Below are 27,838 nucleotides of genomic sequence, written 5' to 3' on the forward strand. Positions count from 1 at the left end.
CGCCCCTTACAAATGCTTTGAGAGCCAATTTGTCACTAAAACAGCGTTTCACAGCTTAGGTACTTAGATTGACATAGACCAGCTCTCTGCAGAGAGGTCAGGAAATTGTCACTTTTCTCGCAATTGGGAACCCTGGTGACGTCTCAACCTTTTCGGATTGACAAATTATGCACAATTTTTCGTCCCGGACGTTGAGAAATAACAGGCGGTTGGGTAAAATTGTAGCCAGCGTAACTATTTTGTCCACATATAAGCTCGGCTTTTCCGAGCAAGGACAAATTAAATCTGTTTTCCGAAGTAATGTAGTTAAACGTACATAACAAGAGTCTACCTTGATCAAAGTTTAATGAAATTGCGCACCGCCCACAATGTCTTTTCTAAATATGCTAGTGGAAAGTGCGAAATGTAACAAAAGTCTTTCATTTCAATTTTAGAAAACATTTTAATGAGAGTAACTTTCCGAAATTAACGAGTAAAGTTGATGGTACTTATTTTTAACTTTGGAAGAGGATTACGCGGCATAATTTACTTTTACTCGCTGAACAAATTTCGTTATATCGATCTCCTGCGAATATATCTCCTTTTAATTGGATGGTGCCTTTTGGACAAAATTTGCGAATACGAAATCGCTCGAATAGCTCTCATTTTTTTCCTCCTTGCGCATTTGTGTTCAGGTTTCACGTAATTTGATTATACAGTGCTCGCAAAGGATTATGTTTCAAATTCCATTTTACCGATTGGAGTCTGAATAGAATAGTTTGCAAACTGTCTAAATTGCGTACAAAACTGAGTATATCTCCATCAATCTGGAAAATCTTTAGATTTCGTTGCGTAAGCGTTACAATGGAAATATGCCACGATTCACTTGTCGATCCCATATTGTATTTTCAAGATTAAATTAATTTCCAGAGAGATTGATTGGTTTTAGATTGCTGTTTATCTTTATATTGTTGCAAAATTGATACAAGGTGTTTAAATTTAATTTTAATTTCGAGTCCGCGGGTTCTATGGCATAGATACAGAATCGCAACTCCAAAACTAAAATCGTGTTTCACGGCTAGGGGATTTTGGGTTATTTGCAGAACAATCCTTATAAAAGTAAAATAAAACATTTTTATAATGGTAATTTTCGCAATGGTTAGTTGTGTACCAAATGAGAAGGTGTCAACCTTACATAAAACAAAATGAATTTTTACCCCAAAATGAAATGAGGGAAATTATGTTTGTATGAGTGTCATAACGCAAATATAAACAAAAATGACAATCGTTGCGACGTGCGAGTCCGTTTATATGTGTAGGGTTACTTTTTCCGCTAATCTTTTGGGCTTCTGAATAAACGCTTAGCATTTTCACCAAATGTAGTTGAGGTATGAAAAATGTCACTCTATTTTGTAGAACAACAAGCGTGTGAATTTAGTCGGCACATTTGCGATTAATTTGATTTTATCTGCGCCTGTAGGATAACTCTCACTTATCCCGGTCATTTTAAGTGGGATAAGAACTTAATTACCACACTCAGTGGGATAAGAACTTCATTACCACACTCAGTGGGATAATCCCTTGTCAAAACAATGTATGATCAAAAATCAACTATCAAGATTATTTATTGTAAACATTAACGTCTGATGGAATAGTTCCAGACTCACTCATGACATACGCAAAGAAATCAGAAGCAAAATTTTTGACGTACAAATTTTCTTGACGTTAGGATTTTCTTGTTTCTATGGCGTCGAAAACTGCTAACTATGCTACTTCGATTGAAATTTAAAAAAATGCATCAAATTTATTTTTCGTTTTTAGCAGTAGAAGAACAGTCGCAGATAAAAAGTTGTATTTAATACTTGGGCTAACGGCCATTAACATACTCATGCTCTTACAATAGCTCGGGCTAACGCCCTCGTATGCGCAATTGTCGCATTCGTAAGTTAATGAGGCCGTTATCCCACTGATTAAATAAATAACTATAATCGAATGCATAATTATGCGTCGCATAAATTAAATTTAGCGATTTATAGAGCCCCTTTTGATTCTGAAAGAAAAAAATTAATTAGAATGGACACCAAATTCAGGAGGTCCTTTTGATAATGAATCATTAAAAATACACAATGTTACACTTTTTTCGACTCCTTCAAGATTCCTCATTTAAAATTTTACTCGTAGTGATATAACAGGTCAACATTGACCTTTTACAACGGATCTTAAAGTTATCGAGCAAATTTGAAAAATAAATACAGAAATACGACTAACTTTTTTATTTACAATTTTTTCTCCGCCATGGAAGATTTGGAGTTCTTATCATTAACTTTTTTATACTCTTCAATCTGGGGTAGACATCAGATATTTTCAAATGATTGCAGAAAGTACCCAAGAAAGAATCACTAATCGACGATTAATTGGGAAATACACGCTTGCTCCTGATGATAATTCTTTTGCTGGTCAGTATAATTTTGTTCCGAAAAGTGCGTTTGCATACACACTCATATTAAATGGATTTTTATTAAAACTTGATTTAATTCTGAGGATATTTCTTACGTGAACTTTTACACTCTACGGCTTTTTTCACTAGCGGTACTAATATCGAACTCGCTCCAAAGATGACGCTTGAACTTTGTTACCACGTAATTTTTTCCACAAATAATGATGATTTTCCAAAAAAATGGACCACAAGGTCGCTTTGAATCCGCTTAAGTTCGGTTATCCGACCTTACTTTGACTAGGTCGATCAAAAAACGCTATCTTACAATACCCTCTCTAGGTACTTAGTCATTTTTTAACGCCTACTTCAGGGTGGAATAGTAGTAGCGGATGTATGTTATTAATTTTCATTGGTTCAACGGATTTTCAAGGCTGTTTACGGAGCTTCGAATGGGCCAATTCAGCGTGTTTTTTCCGTTGCGCTCAATTTGCAACGTTGCATAAGTAACTTAATACGACCTGTTTCCAACGTGTAATTGAACACCCAAGCCAGCTGATGGGGCTACAGAAACAATTTAGAACAAATACTTCATTGACGAAATTTAGTATATTTTGCAACAAAAAAAAACGAGCGCGCATATCCAGCAAAATTCTTGAAATTCTGATTACTTTCGCTGTCGACCCCTTTTTAAAAGTGCACCACTTTTTATTTATCAAACCAGAAAACGCATGCCCACCCAACAACCTAATCGCGTTTTGGGGTGTAACTCTCAAATGAAACATTTTGGATTCTTAATTTCTGTTGAAACTTGAAACTTGAAACTTTGACATATGCCTGGCGTCGCCGCCTCTCCCAGGATTTAGTCAACTGTCGTGAGGATGCGTCCCTGGTAGACACTATCAGGGACGTTTCTCCACTACTTTGTTGCCATCGCGCTGGGCCGCGACATATGCCAAACAATGTGGTGGATTTTGTGGATTGGGGGGGTTGTGGGGGGCGGCTAACTGGGTGTTATCCGACCCGAACGGGTACGGCCACAGCTTCGCCACTGGTATTCTGCCTTAGAGGGAACTCTGCTTTCTAGTGATAGCTTCTTCTCCTGGCGTTCATTGTCTTCCGATGTTCCTATCCTTTGGTATCGTTCCCTTCCCTGTTTTCCCCCGTGTTCCTCCCCTTTTTGTTGTTGCCCTCTCTCTGTGTTACTTTCTGTCGTTCCCTCTTCCTCCTCCTCTTGGCTACTTGTGCTTATGTCTGATTCTTCTTCCACCTCCAATATTCTTCTGCTTTCTTTCTTCATTTGATGCTTGTCTCTGCTCCACTCTTCCCAACTTCCCATGGGAATCCCCGAGGCCATTACCGTTTGGTCTATGGTGGTGTTCCATGTGAAGCAGGGTCGGCCTACCTTCCATTCCGAGGCCCACAGATTCTTAGCAGCCCGTAGGATATGGTCTTTGTTCCTCCTGTTTATATGTCCCCAGTATCTCATCTGTCTCATCTTCAGTCTCCTGGTGATCGTCTTTCCCTCTAGTAGTTCCCTTATCTGCTTTCTTGTAAGGTTGCTGTTTTCCATCAGTATCCTGAGTGCCTTCCGCTCCGCCCTCCTCAATGTTCGTCTGTTACTTCTTGTTAGCGCTGAGGTATTAACTCCGTATAAGATTGTCGGTGCTATGATCGTGTTGTAAATCATCATCTTCAAGCTGTCCGGGATTTTCTTCTCTCGTATAAAGTTCCGAATTCCGTGCGTGATTCTGAATGCGTTGGTTATTCTGTCTTTCACTGTGTTGTGCCTGCTGAGTGTGCTGCTTATGTACGCTCCCAGATATTTAATCTTGTGCTTCATAGTTATCTCCTTCCCGGCTATTGCGATCTTGTCTCCTTCTTTGTATTGGGTGTTGCTTCTTGGGTCTCTTATCATCATGTACCTCTTTTCGTTGTTTATTTGTAAGCCGACCATTTCCAGGTATACCTCGCTGGTTTCGACGAAGTCCTCAATGTCTTCTAACTTATCCGCGATTACGAGTAGGTCGTCCGCGTACGCCAGTAGTATCGGTAGTTGTAATTGGTCCCTTGTGCTGAAGTTCCTCACCACCATCCTTGTTTGTTCTAAAGCGTGATCAAGTGTTATCGCGAAGAGCCTTGGAGAAAGCGGACATCCTTGTTTGATTCCCCTGGTTTTCTTTTGGTGCTCTGTCTTCTTCCCAAACCATTGTATGCTAGTATGCTCCCTTAGGCACGCGTTTATGATTCTGTTGATTAGGAATTTGGGCAGTCCCAGCATTGCCAGAGATGTGGTTATTGCTTCATGCTTCACTTGGTCAAAGGCCTTCGCCAAATCTATTGCTAGAAGCCATGTTTTGGTTCCTGCCCTCCATTGTTCATCTAGGATCCTCCTGGTCGTGAATATATGGTCATCGGTTGATCTTCCTTTTATGAACCCTACTTGGTATGCTGGTGTCTCGGGTATGTGGCCCTCTAGGCATTGTAGTAGGTAGGTCGCATATATCTTGTACCCCGCACTGCATAGCGAGATTCTTCTGTAGTCATCTGTTCCTTGTGGTGACCTGACCTTCGGGATGGGGATCTGCACTGTCTGCTGCCATTCCTTAGGGACCAAGTTCCTGGTCCATACCTCCTGTATCAATGCATGTAGGTCCTTTATTAGCCATTCTGAGGCGTATTGTAGTAATTCGGCCTGGACTCTATCCTGTCCTGGCATTTTCCCCTTTTTCAACTTTCCTATTATCTCCACCATTTCTTCCACCGTGGGGGGTGGCGGCAGTGGCCAGTGGTCGTCCTCCGACATTAGCTGGGCCTGCTCTTCCTGTTCTCCTTTCAGGAGTTTCTCCCACGCTGTCATTGTTATATATTTTCTGTTTCCCCCTTGTTTCCTCCTTTTGTTTTTTTTATGTGCTTATACATTTGCGCATTTCTCTACATTGGTCTGAGCTTGGCGATATTCTCCGCGAACTCGGCGAATTCCTTAATTTCGTGTTGCTCAGAGGCTCTGTTTTTCTCTTCCTTAGTTTCCCTTAGCTCTTTCTTTGTTTCAGGTTTGTGTGGATTTTGCCCAAACCTCTTGGTTGCTCTTCTGTGATTATCCATGGCTTGTTTCCTGTTCGGGGACATGGGCGGTTTCTGTGTCCCGAGTGTTTTCCCTGCTGCCTCTTTCAGCGTTTCGGCGATCCTGTTCCAAGATGGTCTTCCTTCCCCCTTTTTGTTTCTGATCTCTTCCTGCTCCTTTATGTACTCCTCCCTTTTCTTCTCCCCTGACAGAAGTTTCACATCCCACCATTCCGTTCTCCCGCTTTGCTCCTTGTTCTTTTCTTCCTCCTCTCTTCCTCCTCCCCTCTTTACTTTCCCCCTTACCATTTTGTGGTCCGATCCTACTGTTTTTGCCCATACGCATATCCAGCAAAATTCTTGAAATTCTGATTACTTTCGCTGTCGACCCCTTTTTAAAAGTGCACCACTTTTTATTTATCAAACCAGAAAACGCATGCCCACCCAACAACCTAATCGCGTTTTGGGGTGTAACTCTCAAATGAAACATTTTGGATTCTTAATTTCTGTTAAAAACAAAATTGTTTTTGATTCCTGTACCATTCAGTCAGACAGACAGACAGACAGACGACGGAAAATCGAGCACATAAGCGTTACCTACCTTAACTTCGTTGTGTTATGCTAAAACTAAGGAAAAATGTACGTTAGAGTAAGAAAGCTACGGAAACATAGGACTTTTGTGTTATTTTTGAGAATTAATAATTGACACCTTTCATTTATATTCTTCACAGCTTAAGTATTGTCGTCAATATCCGGAATTTGGAAAAGAGATTATAAAAGTGGGGTTGCTGGTTTTACTAAAAGTCAACAGATAATTATCCGCCACATGCCAAATAAAAAAAACAATTTTGAACCCTCGGGGGGCCCTTTTGTTTGTTTTCTTTGAACAAAATAATAAATAATAAGAATTTAATAATCTAATTTACGTTACTAAAAGCAAAAGCAAAATTTTGATCGGCAACGATCGAAACAACGAGGGAATTACGGGAGAAGCATGAGGGAACACTGGGGGACGTATGAGAGAAGATAATGCCTTAAAAATATGTATTAAAAATAATATATCACATACCTCACACTAATTACTTGTAAATATAAATCCGCTAAGTGTATTCAATGGAGCAGCCACAGCACATAAGAAATAGAGAGAAACACTCCACAGAAATATGATGATATCTAATGCCAATAATAATATCAATTAAAGTAACAGCAATTGGCGATTTAGTTGATGGATGTAAAGGTAGCCCTTTGAAGGGGTAGATTTTTTCTCGAATTTGAACTCAGTTTTAGGTAATAAGTATACAGGCTGGTTGCATGAGAGGGCGGTTTAATCCGAAATGTTGTTTTCAAAGTTTTATTAAAAGTAAATAGTTTCCGAATGAATTGGGCGTTCTATAATTTTATGTTACGGGCTTAGTAATCGGTTTAATCGCCTGGAAAAGTTACCAGCGCCAGTCGGACGGGGGTTAACAAGCAATAATACAATCTTAATGGGTTTTACGTGCCCAAAATAGCTAAATCAGGATGACGCAGGATATCACACAGTTTTCTTTCAAATTGCTAGGTTGCCGTTTTAAAATTGGCAGTGGATTTGATTGATGACTAAAGAGCGCGCGTAGTTCGTTGGGGAAAATGAATCAGATTAACTAATGAGTAAAGATTTAAGAGGAGTAGATACTAAAAAGAGAGGGCCGCGAGTGAAGCCATGAGGCAATTAGGCGAAAAAACACGGTCAATCGCGCGGGAAACACATCCAAAATGTTGTGAGAACATTATTATATTTTGAGTGGATGAAGGGTCCCGTTCATTACTATTACTATGTAGAAGACATTACCGGCGCGGCGCTTTCGAACGTATCCCAGGGCAAATAGTTACGACCACATAGACATTCACTACCACACCGCTGTTGAGAGGGTAATATTTCCATACAACAATCAGCTATCCCGTCACGAGACCATAAAGTTCCATAAAGCGGGCATTTCATCCAGATCATCCCAACACAAGGAGAGAGTCGTTGTTCTATACCTACACAGAAAAAGGAGGAATCTTGTTTACTAAGGTAAATATTTGATTTATATCCATATTTCTGAAGTGGCGCCGTGGAAAATAAACCCCAATTTTTTCTGAAAAATCATGACATTTAGCAAGTAACCAACATGACTTGCTTTCTTAAAAAAATGAAGGATCTGAATCGATGAAATCGAAAATGTTGACCATAGAAGAGGCCCATGAATTTTTTAACCGGATACGGATAATACTTTTACTATTAAAAATATTTCAGGTTGCTCTTATATTTGTAGGAGTGTGAGCTTACAGAACCGAACCATATAATTAGGGTCCGTTAACTTGGCCCCCCCACTGAGAGATTTCATAGTCGTATTATTTTGAAATGAATGCGCTCGTTATGCGCTCATATGCGCCACCAATAAAAAATTTTTAAAAAGTGGAGGGTCTAACTTAGTGTTTTCAAAAGTTATTTCCGGAAGTGCGCCCATTTTGAAAATATTTTACATCGATTCGGCCTTCGGAGTAACTCCTAAATACAAATTTTTAAAAACCTACCTATTTTACTTTCCCAGAATCGTTTAACTAACGCTCCCAAAAAAAACACCCTGTAGTGTTTCTGAAACACTATAATGGCGCCAAGATTTTTGTTTACGGCGCATTTTAGCGCATGATGAAAGGTACGATGTAGTAGAAAAAACATGTTAAAAAACGTAACTTTTGAAAACGTTAAGTTAGCCCCCCCCCCACTTTTTAAAAATTTTTTATGGCTTAACCGTAATGGCGCTAGCTTTAATTCAAGTGGCGCAATTGAGCTCATAACCAGATGTATCAAGTGGCACAAATACCGGTAGCAAAATGCGTTATGGGGGATTCCGTTCACTTGCCCCCCCCCCCAAATATATTTAAGGATAACCAAAAAACAATAATGGCGCAAAGATATCTTTTTACGGCGCATTTCAGCGCATACCTGAGAGTACAATTTCGTATGAAAAGATGTTAAAAAAAAGTAACTTTTAAAAACGTTAAGTTGCCCCCCCCCCACTTTTTGAAAATTTGTCACGGTTTAACCGTAATGGCGCTAGCTTTAATTCAAGTGGCGCAATTGAGCGCATAACCAAATGTATCAGGTGACCTAGTTACAAGGGACAAAATACGTACTGGGGGGGGGGGGCTACGTTCACTTGCCCCCCCCCAAAGTTTTTTCGGATTTCTAAAAAACGATAATGGCGCAAGAGTTATTATCGGTGGCGCATATGAGCGCATAACGAGCGCATTCATTTCAAAATAATACGAATATGAAATCTCTCAGTGGGGGGGGGGGGGCAAGTTAACGGACCCATAGAATTATTAAAATGCCTTTCAGAAAAGATCTAATCAAACTTCAGCAATACGGCCTGTAATACGAACAGTTCCAGTCAAAATCTTAGAGCTTATTACATTTGGTCTATAACAGCAGCGACTTGTTGAAGTGCATCGTAATCCGACTTCAGTTCTAGAATTAATTCACGAAAAACTTAAATTACTCACAATGGCTACGTAAAAAGTTGGCATCGGCCAACTGAAATGTCGATACCGTACATTTATAAATATTGCCAATTATCTGTGCATGGAAGTAGCTAAGAGGTTGGAACGACGCCAAGTACAATTTATATGGCTAATACCTTTTCGTATACACCGAATTCTGCCATATTTTACTTGGTATCTACTGGCAGACATGCAGTACCAATTTCGTTAATAACCGGCCCAAGTTCCTTCTAAACGAAAGCACATTTGGGCCGCTCCAAATTGCATTCTCAAACAAGTTTTCCTTTTTTTAAATCGCGAGATCAAAAGCAAATGAAAAAGGTATGCAAGTACATGATCGACGCGTTTTCATCTAAATTCCCGGTGAGCACGATATATTTCGTGTCTGCTATGGCGTATCCATTTGTAACTCGGGAGGGACTAAAATATGCTGCTACTGAATAATACAATAAATCAAACACAAATACATTAGATTAGATTGCTGCTGTTTTTTTGGCGAAAATAAAAACAAACTCGTATTGGCTTTGAATTGTTTTACTGTAATTGGGTTCTGCAAGTGCCTGACGCGGGGCGGTAATGAAAATTGAATATTTATCGCTGCTTTCTCCAATACTTGACTTTTGTGCTTTCGCACAATACGGACTTTATTAAGGAGTTTTCAATTATTAATCCCCCTCCCTTACAGTTGCTTCAGGAAGACTGCGCTGCGAACTTTTAACACATTATTTGGCGTTCCCATTCCGAGAATTGTTACATTATTAACCAAATTCTTAAAAGCGAAACAATAAGCGCAATATTTCGTGCGGTTCAACTTGCGTCTTTAAAACCGTAAATTAATGATGACGCGGGAATGCGGGCACGGGATCGGAAGCGGTACGGATGCGGGATAGATTTGTGCAGCGGGATATGCAAGCATGCATGCCGAGGCGGCGGTTGCATAGAAATATATCCTGCATTCGTACCGCTTCCGCTCTCGTGCCCGCGTTCCCGTGTATCTACTTAATTACTCTTCCCCGATATCCGAAAAATATGGGACCGATTTCAGACATCAACTTTTTAAAGCGCGTTTCTTTTGAAATAAGGTCCACGTCCAGCTCAACCGGACGGATTCTCTGTAACTCATTTCAATGTCAATCCTTAATTAGACTTATCCAATTAGTCGGAATGAAATCTTCAAATTCGGGGTTCCAATTAACACCCATTGTTAATTGGAATTCGCAAGTCAAATTGTCAAAATGGGATCTACCAAAGCTTCAAGACCTTTACGTTCCGATGCTCGCTTTAAATTTACCATAGAACACAAAACCCGCTAATACTAATAATGGTTTATGTCTGAAATCCTAAAATATTAATTTGCCTCTTCTTCTCTGGCAATAGAGCTTTCGGCGGCTGAAAAATCAATTTAAATATTCCTACCGGAACGATTACAAAACTGGTACATTCACAGTTGCTCGCTTTAAATTTACCATAGCATAGAACACAAAACCCGCTAATACTAATAATGGTTTATCATGTTTGAAATCCTAAAATATTAATTTGCCTCTTCTTCTCTGGCAATAGAGCTTTCGGCGGCTGAAAAATCAATTTAAATATTCCTACCGGAACGATTACAAAACTGGTACATTCACAGTTGCTCGCTTTAAATTTACCATAGCATAGAACACAAAACCCGCTAATACTAATAATGGTTTATCATGTTTGAAATCCTAAAATATTAATTTGCCTCTTCTTCTCTGGCAATAGAGCTTTCGGCGGCTGAAAAATCAATTTAAATATTCCTACCCCAACCATTACAAAACTGGTAAATTCACTATTAAACTTACATGCATTATCGGCGATAACACAAACAATTAAACAAAATGAAAACATAAAAAGTCACTTTTCGTCTCTTAGAGTGTAAAGTATATTCAGAAACTACTTAGTAACGAAGCGGCGAACTTAAAACACTTCTAGATACCGGGTGTTCAGCAAAGCTGGTCGACTTCACAAATATACGGTGTGGTCATAACTTCGGGTGGAAAATGAGTGCTTCGTTACGTTCGTACAACTTCGTTTTCTACGGGACATCGTCACCGGTTGTAGGGAAGCTTTAAATCAGATAAACTTATCGTAAGCATTAGACATAATACAAATGCGAAGAGGGTTTGATTCGAGATTAGAGAGGAAAGCGGCCAACGATTATTATACTAAATCTCTTGGTATTTAGGCCAGTCAATAACAACATCAAACATTGAAACGCGCACGTATTTTTGATTTTTTATATGTCGTTTGGACGATTTTGACTGACGGATTTTAATCACGGGTTCTTTCACTTTGAACCCCCCCCCCCCCCCAAGGCTTCTCGCAAATTGAAAATTAAGGTGATTTTTCCACCTGCTTTACGCATGACAAAACTATTTCAACCCACGAACTTGACGTTTTGGTGGTCCAAATCTAAATGCCCTACCTTTATCTCTCCTGGACGCACCTCTACTCCTTTTTAATTTTTTTATACGCCTACAAAATAGCGCTATTACACATAGTTCGCGCTTCTTACGTTGCCCCTACGAGCTCACTATGAGTAATTCTTATTTAGATATTTTGATCACGGAAAGGACATTAACATTGTGTTACGGCCCGTCGGACTGGCACTGATAACTTTTCACATGCCATCAACTGGTCGCGACGCATCCGGAACAATGACCCATAAAATATAGATCCTCAACTTTAAAAGAAGCCATTGACTTCGACAGAATTTTCGAAGCTAACATTGAGTCGAACGACGAAACGCGCTCGTCTCTTGTGCCTTCTGTTCCCCTGCTACTTCTTTACGCGGCCGTAAAGCCATTTAATCTTCCAAACCAACAACTCCTTTCCGGCCTCTTCTCCATTTTCATGCTTTGGAAAAGCGTCGAAAAACGCCGATCTCTCTCTTCCTCTTTCTCTCTCAATTTCAAAAATGATCAGATTCAGAATACCGATCTAATGAATATTGCTGTGTGCCCCACGTTGGACGCCAAATAAAAATGCTATGTGCAATGGGAAATGGTCACTAAAACACCCACATAAATGCACGGCCACGAGGAAAACTTGATATTACCGTACATTTTATTAATTTGAGAAATTCAGCAGCCTTAACCGTCTCAAAAATTCCAAAGTAGGTAATTTTTAATTACCAGCTTATGTAATTTTGGGCGCAACATAATATGAACCAGACCGCAGGTCGTAGTTTGGGCTCAATTAAATATAAATCCAACAATTTACCCATAAACTTAAACATTCTCTTACATCCCATTAAGCACTCTCTTAGAGTACTCAAAGGGTTTTCTTCTACAAAAACTTTCCAACTAGTAATATTACGTTTAAATACGGAAAAACCACCAATACCCAAATAAAACGCGGCTACGTAAAAAAACAAACGTTTAACGTCCACCACCAAACAAGCCACGATGAACCTTCGTCTCTTCTATTTAAAACAGTTTATCTTTCTTTTCAATTTCCGCGTCCACTTAACAAATGAATGCGTCGTTGAACGATAAACTGTTTTCTTATCTTGAAACTAATTAGTTTACGCCGCGACAACAAAACTTCTTATCTACGACCGGAGATAAACTTTAGCAAATCTTTCGGAATTCGGGATACAATTGAGCAAAATACAAGGTGATTATTTAAACAAAATTAACAACTAATAATTAAACTTCGTAGCAAGTGTCACACGGAGAATAATCTCCAATATTTAGCATCCTTCTTATATGAGATAGAGCAAATGAGCGTAAAGAACAAAACACATTACAACTTATCCTGTTAGTATCTTGTACTACATCTTGCTATTGTTTCTGAAAGCGTGTAACGATGCATAGCAGACAAACTAAATCTATTAACATTAGGGGTAGCTTCAACCTGCACCTACATATATACTCAATAACTGTAGCATACGGATACACTACAGAAACCACCAACTTGTAAAATAAATCATAAAGTTAATAGTCTATTTTGTTGTATTTCAAGACAGGATTGCAGCGAATGGGGTGCGATAGTAATTAACTTGTTGCGTCAAAGTTTTAATAGCAAAATCGGATTAGACGAACAGCTCGGAAGTGAAATTTCAGACGCGTAATCGAATATAATTCCTCAGTCAAGAATATTACTTTTGTTCTCGCAACACGCCTCCAATTATGTCTGTCCTTTATATTGAGCTGTTACGAGACGCCCTTCCTGCACACCCCATTACTTCAAAGTCGACCGAGCGATTGAATAAAAATACAATGTGATCGCCTTGGCGAATTGGTTTTCATAAATAATTGTACGTTGGAGTGAAGTGATGACGAATTACTTCATTGTTCGTTGAGAAATAAAGGTTTGTGAGAGGATTTGCATGACAATGTAAAGTGATAAATATTTTGTTGTGTATCGAAAATTGGATCTGAAGCAATTTGACGTGGGAATTAGATCAAAGCCTTATGCCATTGATTACCTGTCTCGTATCTAGTTGAGTTACTTCAAGCTACCTACAAGTAAATTCCCAATTTAAGAGGCAACACGAGCGTGTGTACCTTCGTGTGAACGTTGTTTACTCACTTCCGACGCCTGACGCCGGAGCAAATTTTCATCTCTAGAGCTAGAGAAACTGTCGATAATGTGTTTCGTCAAGAGGCAATGGAGTTGATTTTAGGTGTTAAATGCGTTTAGATTTCTCAAAGAGTTTGTATACTGAATGTTGTTTTATGCGGTTGTAAATGATACCTATGCTATTGTCGGGATAAGGATAAGGGATAAGGACTGGGAAATTTGCACCCCAAGAGATTCTCCCAGAAAGTTAGTCCCAGTACAAAATGAATTCACATTCACGAATGCTTGCAAATCAGCGGACAAAAACTTGCCCATTTCGCAATAAAACTGCATTATCTTCTGGGACCTGTTTTCTTTAAAATTGTTTTACAGTGTCGTTGTCTTTGTCGGACTTTTTCTTGTTAGGGCGGTATACAAAAACTTATATTTATATTATACGTTTCATCATTTGTTTATGGTGTCTTGTATATGAACCCTATTGATTTTGAGCCTTTGAAAAATTCTCACTTTTCGGGAAAACTGCAAAATAATAAAGAAACATTTACTGAATCATTATCTTGTTATGGGTTTCTTATTATAATAGTTCTTTGTTTTGCCGTTAGAGCCGTTTCGAGTTCTTTTCCTTAATTCTTTGTCTTGTTGTTGTACAGTGGACGCATTGTACCTTTCTGCACTTAATTTGATTCCTAAGTTTAGTATTGCACGCAGTTGTATTTTTTCCTCTCAGAGCTGGGCAGAATACTTTCAAAAAGTATTTGAATACATTGTAAATACTTTACACAAATCAAAGGTATTTGAATACTAAATACTTTTACGTCCAGCACAAGCGAATACTAGATACAGATACATAGAAAAGTATTCAAATACTTTAGAAATAAATCTTCAAATACTTTAGAATGTATTCGAATACTTTCAAAAGTATTCGAATACTTTCAAAAGTATTCTAATACTATCAAAGGTATTCGAATACTTTGAAAAGTATTTCATTAACTTACATTGAAAAGTATTCGAATACAGCAAAAAGTATTCAAATACTTGTCACTCAAATACATTAAGAATTTAAAATAGTATACTAGATAAAAGTCTTAATACTACTTAAAAAATCAAGTTATACTTTGTATGGGGTTAGCTTTTTTTATATTTCTATTGTTATATACAAATTTAAGGGGAGTAAAAGCATATTTTTATTATTATATAGGAGGTACCTACCAGGACCTTTCTTATACCAGTTATATCCTTAAGAATACGTGTACCAGTTTTCAAAGCGTCGTGCACATGATACGTACGCCTTTCTGAAATTAATCCTAGCGCTTTTGGAACAGATCCATTTGTGACCATCCGTTTGTCCGTGTGCATGATAGTTTAGAAACGTGCGATCGCTTTGAAAATTGGTACACATGGTCTTAAGGATATAAGAAAGGTCCCTATTGTTTTTAAGTTACGTACACTATTGAATCAAAACGTTTCACTCCAGGATCTTACGGTATTCAGTTGTATCGGAATTTTATATTTCATTTTGTGACAATGGAAACTTTCCCTAAACATTTCTAAATTGTTCTCAAATATTTGAATAACTTAAAAGTACTGCGTTTTTTTGAGGCCGGAAAAAAATTGTCTCAGATCGACCCGGAAAAAAAAATTCTTATAGAATGTGGCTTGTAGAATCCATAATTTCAAACAGTTCCAAGATTGGGCTACTAGTTCGAAAGTTACAGCCCTTTGAATTTTCTTTCGAAATTGTTTTCTGGTCCATAACTTTTGATTGAGAAGTCTGATCGAAAAAGTACGAATTGTTTTGGATTCTACGCACCAAAATTAATAAGAAAAAGTGTTTTCCCGAGACATTTTGGTGCAGTCGATTTTTGGTAAAAAAGGAAGGTTATACACTGCCTTTTTTGAGGCCCGAAAAAAAAATTGTCTCAGATCGACCCGGAAAAAAAAATTTTCTTATAGAATGTGGCCTGTAGAATTCATAATTTCAAACAGTTCCAAGATGGGGCTAGTAGATCAAAAGTTACAGCCCTTTGAATTTTCTTTCAAAATTGGTTTCTAGTCTATAACTTTTGATTGAGAAGTCTGATCGAAAAAGTACGAATTGTTTTGGATTCTACGCACAAAAATTAATAAGAAAAAGTGTTTTCCCGAGAAATTTTGGTGTAGTCGATTTTTGGTAAAAAAGGAAGGTTGTACACTGCCTTTTTTTGAGGCGCGGAACAAAAATTGTCTCAGATCGACCCGGAAAAAAATTTTCTTATAGAATGTGGCCTGTAGAATCCATAATTTCAAACAGTTCCAAGGTTGGGCTACTAGATCAAAAGTTACAGCCCTTTGAATTTTCTTTCGAAATTGGTTTCTAGTCTATAACTTTTGATTGAGAAGTCTGATCGAAAAGGTACGAATTGTTTTGGATTCTATGCACCAAAATTAATAAGAAAAAGTGTTTTCCCGAGAAATTTTGGTGTAGTCGATTTTTGGTAAAAAAGGAAGGTTATACACTGCCTTTTTTTGAGCCCCGAAAAAAAAAATTGTCTCAGATCGACCCGGAAAAAAAATTTTCTTATAGAATGTGGCCTGTAGAATCCATAATTTCAATCAGTTCCAAGATTGGGCTAGTAGATCAAAAGTTACAGCCCTTTGAATTTTCTTTCGAAGTCTATAACTTTTGATTGAGAAGTCTGATCGAAAAAGTACGAATTGTTTTGGATTCTACGCACCGAAATTAATAAGAAAAAGTGTTTTCCCGAGAAATTTTGGTGCAGTCGATTTTTGGTAAAAAATGAAGGTACTGCCTTTTCTTGAGGCCCGAAAAAAAATTGTCTCAGGTCGACCCAGAAAAAAGATTTTTTTATAGAATGTGGCCTGTAGAATCCATAATTTCAAATAGTTCCAAGATTGGGCTACTACTTCAAAAGTTACAGCCCTTTGAATTTTCTTTCGAAATTGTTTTCTAGTCCATAACTTTTGATTCAGAAGTCTGATCGAAAAAGTACGAATTGTTTTGGATTCTACCCACCAAAATTCATAAGAAAAAGTGTTTTCCCGAGAAATTTTGGAGTAGTCGATTTTTGGAAAAAAGGAAGGTTAAGTATCCAAATACTATGCGAAGTATTCGAATACTTCTCAAAGTATTCAAATATCTTGCGAAGTATTCGAATACTTTACGAAGTATCCAAATACTTTGCAAAGTATTCGAATACTAAATATTTGTGAAAGTATTTGAGTTACAAATACAAAATACTGTTTCCATAAAAGTATTTAATTACAAAGTATTTGAATACTTTAAAGGATTTGAATACTAAAAAGTATTTACAAAATCGAATACTGCCCAGCTCTGCTTCCTCTTCAGTGAAGTTTCTGCAATCGAATTGTCTTTTGGTACGCCATTACTTTACTGACTTCGTGTCTTACCTTTAATGGGATTAGTGTTTTGGGTTTACCATAATTATCTTTGGAGTGGTTTCTTTTTCTCTCTTTGAAGTCTGTGGTGTCTCCATTGAAACGTTTTGCGGATTTGTATTTGCATTCAAACAATGCAAGGTATGTTACGTTATTACACTGCATGTTTCTTAAATTTGTTTTTTCCCAGTTTATACAACGGGATCATTAAACCATGATTTTTAGATTTGGGTTGTTAGTCGCACCCTTAGACAAGGAAAGAATATGGACGCATAATTCACTAGCGGTAGTGTTACCAGCTGCCACATATTGACATTGGCCAGTGTCGTAGCATCCGTAAATGCGAATAGTGGCAGAAGCACCTATTATAGCTAATAAATCACGTTGAAGTTGAACATACGAATGAAATTCGTGCGTTGCGCTATTTATTAATCAGACACGGGTATAAACGAAACTTCCTCTCATCTTTTTTCGGAAATGCCTTCAAAACTAACTGTCCCTCCACTCCCTCCAGCTAAAGATTGTGATAAAATAAGAATCTTCATTGCTTTCTGTTTGATTTTTCACGTAAGGCCGTTTCCGTACCAATTTTCTCTTTGAAAAACGCGGAGTGATAATGACTACGCCTATGGAGTTTATTGAATAATTCCATCCTTGAAGACGTTTGTTATCAAATTTTGAATGCATGGGATTGGTTCTGTTGTAAGAAATTAAGTCAAGTCGCTCATTAAGCTATGAATTTTAACATATTAAAAGAAGAATATTCAAAGAAAAAGCTTTATGAGGAAAAATAGGAAAATACGTGGTAACGGCATTAGGCACATTTTCAATATTTACGTTTGAAATGAAATTCCCGGTTCCTCCTTCTCACTCTGGCTTTTGCATCCACAATATGCACATTTCACCATGATTTTAAGTTGTTGTTTGTGTATTTCCTCTCAATTTAAGCGCAAAAACTCATAAAAAACGATGTTTCTTTAATGACATATGTGCCACATATAAAATGGCGGACTTGTTTAAAAAGGTAACACGATTCATACACGGGCTGTACGGCATACGCGGTATCCATACTCTTTCCTTAGGGTCGCACCATTTTTTAAAAAATAGTGCGTGGCGTAGTGGTGCAAAAACTACTAATGACAGATGTTCAACCGTCATAAAATCCATTTTTGGAGTGACAAGAATTTGAATTTGAATACCAAAAAGTATTTAAATATATAAGTACCTACTAAATAATTTGTTGTTACTGTGTCCAAGATAAGGAATTAAGGATGTCTATCATGGGGATAAAATAAAAATATGACGATGGTCAAATTAGAGAAAAGATGGGCAATTAAAGAGTTAAAGAAAAGCAGAAAATGACGATGAGTTCCGAAGATATGCCAGAAAAACCGAAATTTGGCGAATTCGTCTTATTTTATCTGATGTTATTTGAACAGATACAAAATATAAAAAGCACTTTCTTATTGCCACTATTTGAGCTCTGCAAGACAGTTCAAAGATTTGCAATACAACGTTTCGTTTCGGAGACAGCAGCTAGAACAAAAATGGTGTAGGAGCGAAGCTTGTTATTACAAATTTTGCTAATTAACACATCAAAAAATGCATATCAGGTATTGCAAATAGCAAGGCATAATTTTGTAGGGATGATTGACAGTTGACAGTTTTGTTGACGATTTCCTTTATTTCCCCTAAGCTTTTCCGTAATAAGTGTCACTAGAATTCGCAAATTACCGTACAGTCTGTTTCCGTCTAGACGAAGTGGCCCGCAAATGTTTACCGTCGTCAATTAAAATAATTACCTATCTAATTAAACTTACTCCGACTATAATTTTTACTGTTAGCTATAATCTCTGCAACATCGCAATTGTCTGTCATTACTCTACGCGTCTTAATATAACTGGTTGCTACTAAAAGTGGAAAGTATAATCACTTGTGATTAAATGTCATTATTAAAGCTAAGGATTAATTAGAAGGAAAATGACAAACTTAGGTAATCGACTATTACCTGAGAAATAGGTGGTTTCATGTGAGATTAGACAATTTAGTTCATTTAATTTGTTGAAACAGTCGGTTTGGTCTAATTTGTAGGCAATTTGTTGTCTAGTGCGTTAAATTGAACAGACACTTTCTATAGATTATTTGAGACTGCGTGTGAGAAGCAAACAAGAGATTGATTTACGACAACTACCCACTGAGAAAACTTGGTTTACAAGGTGTATTACGCTCCACAGAAGTATGACTGAGAACTTATTAACTACATGAATACCTGAATAGACGTTGTATAGTAATTAGCAGATATGAACTATTTAATTATTGCACAGTCTGATGAACAACGTTTGTACGTCTATAGCATTTTGTAATAGTGTAGTTTTGTTCGCATACAAATTATATACCTACGTTTCTTAATTTTTTAATATGTGGTATGTAGGGTCTTTTTTTAAGTTATTTTTAATAATAGAATTTGTCAAAACCATAATTTGAGTGGACCTCAAAAATTACAATTGAAAATTGATTCATAAATCAATAACAAAAATTTTGTGGTACAGAGATTGTGCATATTACAGGGTGTCGCATCTAAGACCCCTCGGATCATAATTTCTTTACTATAAAAGATACCGAAAAAAGTGTCTTAGAGCATTGACTAATACAATGCTTAGAGCAAAATTGTACGCAATTATAGCCGGCATGTTTCTAAAGGGGCGTGCTGTAATCCAGTGGCGTATCAAGCTTGCATTTGTTTAAATGGAACACCCCATATTTTATTGTTTGGAGAGTACTTAAAAAGTACTTATTTTTTTATGTAACTTTAACGATTTCGCTGTTATAATCTTTTTTCTTCAAAATTTGACAGTTTTTCGAAATTTTTTTGAGAGAAACTAGATCGCGCAGGCGGCTAAGTTTTGGAGTGAGGCACAGGTAAAGACCTCTTCCACAGTTACGTAATTTTCTTAGGTACTTTATCAAAAAAATTAAATTTTTTATTAACCTTCGCCAAATGTCATATTTTTTAAAAATTTGAAATGGCACCTCCCTAAATAAATTACACCTCTGGGTAGCCAAAACTATACATTTTAGACTGATACAAAGAAAACCACTCATTCCATAAGAAAATTTCAGAAAAAGACCTAGTCGAAACGCCAATTTGTAAAAAAAAACCTTATTTTGCAAACCCAAGTGTGCCATGAAGAAACAAAAGAGGATCAATTCTGACAATTAACAGTACAATGTCGGTAGTGTAGGATTGTTTTTTAATCAACGTTTCAAAAATGTCCCAAACTCAACTAATGATTTTAGCATCTGTAAATTTTGAGCAGAAATCTGTCCAATTTTGTTTTATAAATAAACGACATAATTCACATATTTCTTGATTTAAGGATAGTCCATATTTAGAGCCTTTGTCAATTATTTGATAATCTTCAGCAACTTTCTCGAGAGAGTCTATAAGATCATCGAAATACCAAACATTTAATTTAGATTTAAGGTTTTTGAATATAGGTTTGGTGGTATCAGAATAAAAATGGACCAATAAGGTCTCTTTGTTGAACTCCTTGATATTCTAGTTTGTGGTTACCATATAGAAGTATAGAGGTATTACTGTAGCTCGCGTATATACAAGGTGTTCCTTAAAGACATGCTAATATTAAAGGGGGCGATTTTAAGAAAAAAACTTCCTATGAACGTATGTCCTAAACGTTTTAACTTTTGCAATACTTACAGGGTGGTAAAGTTTGAAAAAAATTTAAATTAAAGTTTTAAAATAAAAATTATTTTTTGAATCCTCATTCATTTTTGAGAAAATTTGATCTTTTGGTTTTTCTTTGCCTGACACATGGTTTTCGCTTAAAAAAATAAAAATCGTTTTACTTCAGGATCAGATCACATTTGCTCAAAAATGAATGAGGATTTAAAAAATAATATTTTAAGAGAAAGCAGTGGCGTAGTATTTTTTTCTCCAAAAGTATTCAATGTAAAAGCCGTACGGACGCCACTGGTAGAGAAAATAAAATCTTTTGCACATCAGAAAATGTATCTTGATTCATAGAAGACATGTTCATAAAAATTTCTACAATATTATCTCTGTTATTATTAAAAAACTGATTTTTTTAAAACTTTACCATCCTGTATCTCAAAAGTTAAAGCGTTTAAAGAAGTTTTTTTCTTAAAATGGGTCCAAGAATCACCCTCTTAAATATTAGCATATCTTTAAGGAGTATTTCGGGAGAGTTGTCAGAGATTGATTCCAACATCATATCACCTCTAATAAGGTTAAATGCATTTTTGAAGTCTATTGTTATATTGCTTTCGGTCACTGTTTCGGAATTGATAATTGAACGGACGGCTTCTGCGCCACCAGATTCTTTCTTTCCCATAGCATCAAATAAGTGATATTTTCGTTTGTTTTTGTTTTCTATCTGAACAAATTAAGATAGGTCGATTAAATAAAGATTTTTTCTAATTTTCTCGTACACGAATTGACCGATTTTTAAAAATCAAGTGTCAAAATAAAGGACGAAAGACCTTTCAAACAAGCTATTACTCATTTAAAATGTTTAAGGGAATGACCCTAGGGGCAGAGGGTGAAATGGGGTGAGGTAGTTTTTGGGTAAAAAGTTGTTCCCCTTGACAAAATGTTTGGACGTGTCTCGTCGTTTTTGCCTTTAATCAGTGGTTTGCGATAAATCCGTGATGGGACGTTTTCAAATGAACACCCTGTATATGGGAACGACTTACATGGATATTAAGGCCTCTTCTTGTATTAAATTCTCTCTTTTGCAATATGTACAACTATGAGTTTAGGTCACTGTATCTAATTTTTGATGGACTCGCATCTCTCAGATCTTGTAATGATGGTACAATGATTTTCAAATCGTAAAATGTCTCGGTAATGATAGTGTACGTGCAAATTCGTAGTATGAACTGAAAAAATGTGTCTTAAAACAAACGGACTTTTCAGTATTAATCAGTGGCGTTTCGATTACTAAAAAAACTCTAGCTCGAAAACGAAAGTTACTCAGTTTCGGAGTATAACATTGCAATTCGTTTATTCCTTTTTGTGCGCTCATAACTTACATTGTAAGAGCAGAGCGCGGTTGATAGCAGACTATGGATATAAGTTCATTACTCGATCATTTGCATACGAAAAAGTAGGTTTAGAGAAAATCTCCGGCAGTAGTATTTTAGGAGATCCAATTACCATTCCATTCCGATTTGCACTGTAGGAATCGATCGTGTTCAGAGAGCGCTATTTGTAAGGTACTGTAATTGTTCGTGATTTGTATAAAAAAAACGATCGTTTCGTTTAAGAAAGATAGTTGAAAGAAAGATCTTTACAACTTGGCTAAATGGAACCGCATTGTAATATAAAATACTCGTGTTTGGGTCCAAACACATCTTCCCCTTGAATTTCATTAGTCAGTTTATATGGAGATATTCCTTTAGGTGAGTTCAATTTTATTAGTTCTAAAGTGTTTATCCTTTGTGTAAAAATTGCCATATTTTTTATTCTTCATTGAAGTTTAAATAGGGGTAAGGTAGAAAGAAACGGGGCCACGATATAGAGCTTGTATTATCAAAATTCATCGTAACCGTGTAACAAAAATGGAAGGAAATGGAATTCGGATCGATTTTATTTTGACACATTTTTTTCCACAACATACCCAAATGTTTGACACTCTTACCCCAACTGTATGAAATACCCACCAGGAAACGACTACTTCATGGTCTTCACCAGCATGTTGTCACGAGAGACCGAAGAGATTAAAAAATGTTTGGGGTTTTCTGTATTTAATATTCCTGGGTGGTATTCTATACCCTCCTGAACCCTCGGGGCTGTCTTCCCATAAAAATATTTAAAGCTCTCGCCATTTTCTAGATAAGTTTCGGGAAATGATAATCGAAATCTTCTTTTTCTGGGGGAGAACGTAGCAACAGGTGCGCGGGAAGTACGAAACACCAACCAGGAAACAAACCTTTAATTATTCTCTGTCGAAAACTATCATGATAATACCATGGGATTTAAACGTCTATTTCTTGGTTGTAGTGAAATTTAGAAACGGTCGGTTATGCTGACAAAGTAAATTATGTTATCAGATTTGCTGGCCTGAAGAGAAACTGGTTTAAAGAGACTCAGATGTTCTCGTATCAAAGAAACTAAACTGGTATAAAATGCCTTAAATTTTTGCGAATATGCAGGTAGCTCCACAATTCAACTTGAAATCAGTATGTCTACAAACTTAGCTTTTAAAAATTCAAAGTCGAATCTCAACGAACTTGAAAAGTTTCTATCGTGTGGAACTTAATTCCTAGCATTAAATTAAGATATTACCATTCTCAATGTCTCTTTGGGTTAGTTTTAAGTCACGACATATACTTCCTGCTCATTATTTAGTGGTTTCAGACCAGAACAAAGAGAACACGAGCTAATGACAACTTTAATTTAGCATCGGCTTCGAGTAGCGGCTTCTGATGAATAGACTTCTTGTGCGTAGGATAATGCCATTTAAGTCTGTATACACCCGCGTCTATTGTATTTATTTACCCGAGCACGTCGCGTACTGGCCAACCCACTTGAAATTCAGTTTTTGTCATTTGTCGAAGATATGTTGCATTTTACATAGGCGTATTATGTTATGTAGGACGAAGTTGCCTCTACATCTAAATCAAGAAACCAGTGTCCCAACTTTTCGTTTTATTACTTGATGTGGGTGCAAGGCAAGTGTTAAGTAGTGCACTCCATGTAGGTATTTATTGAATTACTTCGAAATTGGGTTTAATAACCTTGCCAATTTGAACGTGCACGTTTCCTGGACCCGGGTGTATTTTGCGATTTGATTTACTTCCACAAGGGATGTTGTTGAACGGTTTTAAAGTGGTTGCACTTGTACACACAATTGGAGTGGAATTAAGAAGAAACTTTATTACTTCTGTTGCGGATAGATAAGAAATTGAAAAACGGAATGGAGGAGGTATCATCCCCAGCCGACAACTTTTACTTTAGAAGGAACGGAAGACGGGACACGATATAAACTGCGCCTTATTCTAGCGAAAACCCAAAATGAAATGAAATACTTGCTTTAACGTGTGGTCTAAACAGAAAGCTATGTGAAATATAACGTAAGTAATTTAGTTTAAGTATATTTATTACTTAGAATATAGAAAAAATGACTTTTCTGACAGTGGTCCTGGTTTATAAATTAATGACTCTTGACTTCTTCCTTATATAACTTACTCTAACTAAAATTATAGGGAGTTCACCACTCGGTTTTGACCACAAACGAAAACTTGAAATCATTGTTTTCAAGCTGTTCGCCAGACAAACCAACTTACTTTATGCTACCTGTATACTATAGAGGAGCATTCGGCAATCCCTCACCTCCAGTTGATAAAGGGGGTGCAGTCAATTGAAATAAAAATGTTGAACAGCAAACTTATTTTGTAACGGTCCTAGCGGTTACAGGCTACCCTTACCCTCTTCGTAACCTAAGGACCTCTAAAATCTCCCTTCTACACAACCTCCTGTTCGTTAAGACAACCTGTGTATGTTGGGTTGCCTACCTTCAGGAACACAGGGAGATGTTCTGGGTAGCTCGATATCGGCGATCCAGGTCCACCACTAATTAATTAACTAAACCTTGGTAGAATATTCTAGCTAAATCAAGATCCACTGTTTTTAGAAAAATTACTTGGTTGGATGATTTTAATTAATTAAGATATTTATCGAAATTCGAGCCGCGAAAACCGCGAGTTACTGCGGAAACTAGCGAAGATTTAGTTTAAATGTGTGCTTCGGAATTTTTTGTAATCAATTAATCGGGCCATTTTTTATTGATGGGACTCTCAATCAACAATGGTACCATGAGACTTAATGAAAATCTTCAGGACTTTTTGGAAGAATCACCTCTTGCAGAATTAAATGGGATTATTTTCAACAAGACGGGGCCGCACCACATATTATATAACGCCCTACTAAATATAAATTTGTTTAAACCACTATTTTTCTGCAAGGTGCATAGGAGTACAGGGAGTAATTCGTAGGTGCCATTGGTGCATTGAACAAAATGGTTGCAAATTGGAGCAATTTCTGTAGAATTAACAGTAATATAATTGTGGTTATTTATAGCATTTTTGTAGTAATAGAGTCATACTGTTTGCTCACGATTTCTATTCCACTCGATGCGTTCCATGGCATGTTACATAATTTTGAAAAATTAGCTTCTTTAATTTTTGTGTGACAAATTCCACTCAAAAGTAACGTTGATATTAATCATTGAATTTAGGGGGACAAATCAAATTCAATTAAAAAAACAATCATTCCATTTAAAATAGTTAAGTCAACTATTAGTTTTTTTTAAAATAGATCCCGAATTTTTTAATTGCAAGTACTAGTTTTCATTATATATTATTAAATACACTTTTTTAGGGTATAGTAGCGTAAAAAGTGCATACTTTATGAGTATGTAGGTAATAAAAAAATAATGGTTGCTATTAAAAAGATATATGCCCCCCTTATCCATGCAGAGGTACGCCACTGTCCACCAATTTAAAATCCGTAGGTTGCCAATGGCGGATGCCATAAAATGTTTCTTTAAAAAATTGTTGTTTTGAAGAAATATTCAGTGCCCCAGGCAAAATTTCCACTCTGTATATTAATTAATATGGTCATTTTGTCAGGTATTGGGGAAATCTTAATCTTAAATCAGCGGGCATCTATTTGCCTATCGTTCAATTTGTGTATGTGAAGCGAATCGAACTTGCTTATGCATACTTTATTAGCAACAATTTTTCGTATCCAATTGTCAGACTGTAAACACAATTTTCTCTTTTATGAAATAATAACTGACAACAAACCAATGAACAGCATTTTAAGCGTCAAGCTTCGTTTGTATTCAACTTCAAAGTGGAATTGAAATTTAGTATAAACGTTTACATTATAAATTTGCCATTGGCTTAATTTCATTTCAAACCGGAAATTTGTCAAAAGCGACTCAACATAAATACGGGATATTCTGTTTTTGTTGTGCTCTGTTAAGTTTTCTTGCTGAAAATACAGCAGGCATGTCAAACTCATTTTATCATCAAGGGCCATTTTAAGATTTCCACATATAGTTGGGGGTCACATAATAAAAAAAATAACACGAAAAAATACAGACCTTTTTTATGTCTAACTAAAAATATGGGTACCAAATTTGGTTCCCGGAAATGAGAGTACAGACAGACCCACAGACATACTAACATGGAAATTTTGTTTGATTCGGATTCCTGGTACCTCAAAACGTGTATTTCCGTAAAAACAGTGGGGGGGGGGTCATTTTTTACCCCGATGCAATACCTCCCTTACTAACGTATGGGTCGTTAAAAGATAAACTGCCTATTTTAGATATTTTTACGTAGAATCTAGTAGTGACGTAGTAACAAATTACAATGGTCCATCACCGTTTCTGAGATTTGACCCGAACTTGGTATCTTTTAAATGCAACACTCTGTACACTTTAACGTACAATTTTTTGAATTCTTTTTCGTGATTGCATCATCCTATATTTTTAGCGCATTTTTGACAAAAATACGCTATTATATTCGTTATTGCTGGCAGGCCGGCTGTCCGCGTGAGATCTCCACAACTACAATAGCTAGAGAATTCAAATTTTCACTAAAAGCTTTCTGCTATAGTGTAGATGTGCAGGCACTAGTCTATTTTGAGTTAGATTACTTGTGAGATCGATAATTGATGAAAATAAATTCGATATGGGTTTCGGAGGTGCTATAATTTTACCGTTAGATAGCGCTACCAGTATAAAAACTTATTATTTACTTTGTGATTTGTTTTACAAAATGAAGACGTACCCTCAATTGAAATTAAATAAAATTAATTATTTAACGCAGCCAAAATTACTCGTGAGATCGATAATTTTAAACTTCGCTAATAAAATACTGACCTGCATGACCAAAAATGCGCTTTAATCATGCATATGCTGATTTACAACTTGTTTAAAATTATATTGTTATATTTTTCAAAATTTTGAAATGACATGTTTCTACCGCCAACCATTTTTATTGATTTATATCGGCTGCCTTAGTTACCATGGATACAATAAACAAATCTTACAAATCAAAATCTCGATGTATCCATGGCCTACTATTTAAAAAGAGTAAAAAATAAGGTTTTATTGATTTTCATCGCTCAAATTAAAACAATACAGGTTGTGATACATTAATGTAATTAGAAAAATTTAAAAAATACCAACCTCGGGTCAAACCTCAGAAACGGTGGTTTAAAGGTTTTTTTTTACTATGCGACTGGATTCTACGTAACAATATCTAAAATAGGCAGTTTTGATCTTTTTTTAATGTTATATCGGTAGTAAGATCTGATAACGTCTCAAAAAGTCAAACTTTTCGTTTTTATTTTTTATTTATGTTACATTTATTTTTGAGTGGGCGGGGTTTCAGGTGGCTCTACCAACCCAACCCACTATACATTTACAAATATCCATGCCCGAACCCGAATTCGAACCAGCAACCCTTAGCACCGCAGTCCAGATTTAACTGAACTGCCCTACACGAGACGGCATCCGGTATTGCGTGACAGAAATTAGAACGGTTTTAACAATATCGTCTTCGACAATTCTGTTCATGACAAAACTGAACATGTCCACTTTTTCGAATATCTTATTTGAATTCCAATTTTACACTTTTCGATTTCAAATTTATAAAGTGTAAAGTCCGTATTAAAGAAATAATTTGAAATTTAAAAATAAATATACGCCTACGCAATATGTTGACGAATCTGGCTACGCCTTGAAAATGAAAATAAAAAAGCTTTTTCTTATTTACGTTCCATTTGTTTGTCCTGATCTTTATTGGAAGTAGAATGTTTTGTTCTTAAATTGG

The 27,838-nt window shown here is 36.5% G+C and overlaps 1 protein-coding gene across 1 annotated transcript in view; it reads left to right on the plus strand.

Annotated features, from left to right (window-relative positions):
* The window catches only part of LOC116170350, a 326,971-nt gene that overhangs the window by 20,925 nt on the left and 278,208 nt on the right, over positions 1 to 27,838 (plus strand). The window lies entirely within an intron of this gene.

Source organism: Photinus pyralis, unplaced genomic scaffold (genome assembly GCF_008802855.1).
Source record: "Photinus pyralis isolate 1611_PpyrPB1 unplaced genomic scaffold, Ppyr1.3 Ppyr1.4_LG5, whole genome shotgun sequence".
Lineage (NCBI taxonomy): Eukaryota > Metazoa > Arthropoda > Insecta > Coleoptera > Lampyridae > Photinus > Photinus pyralis.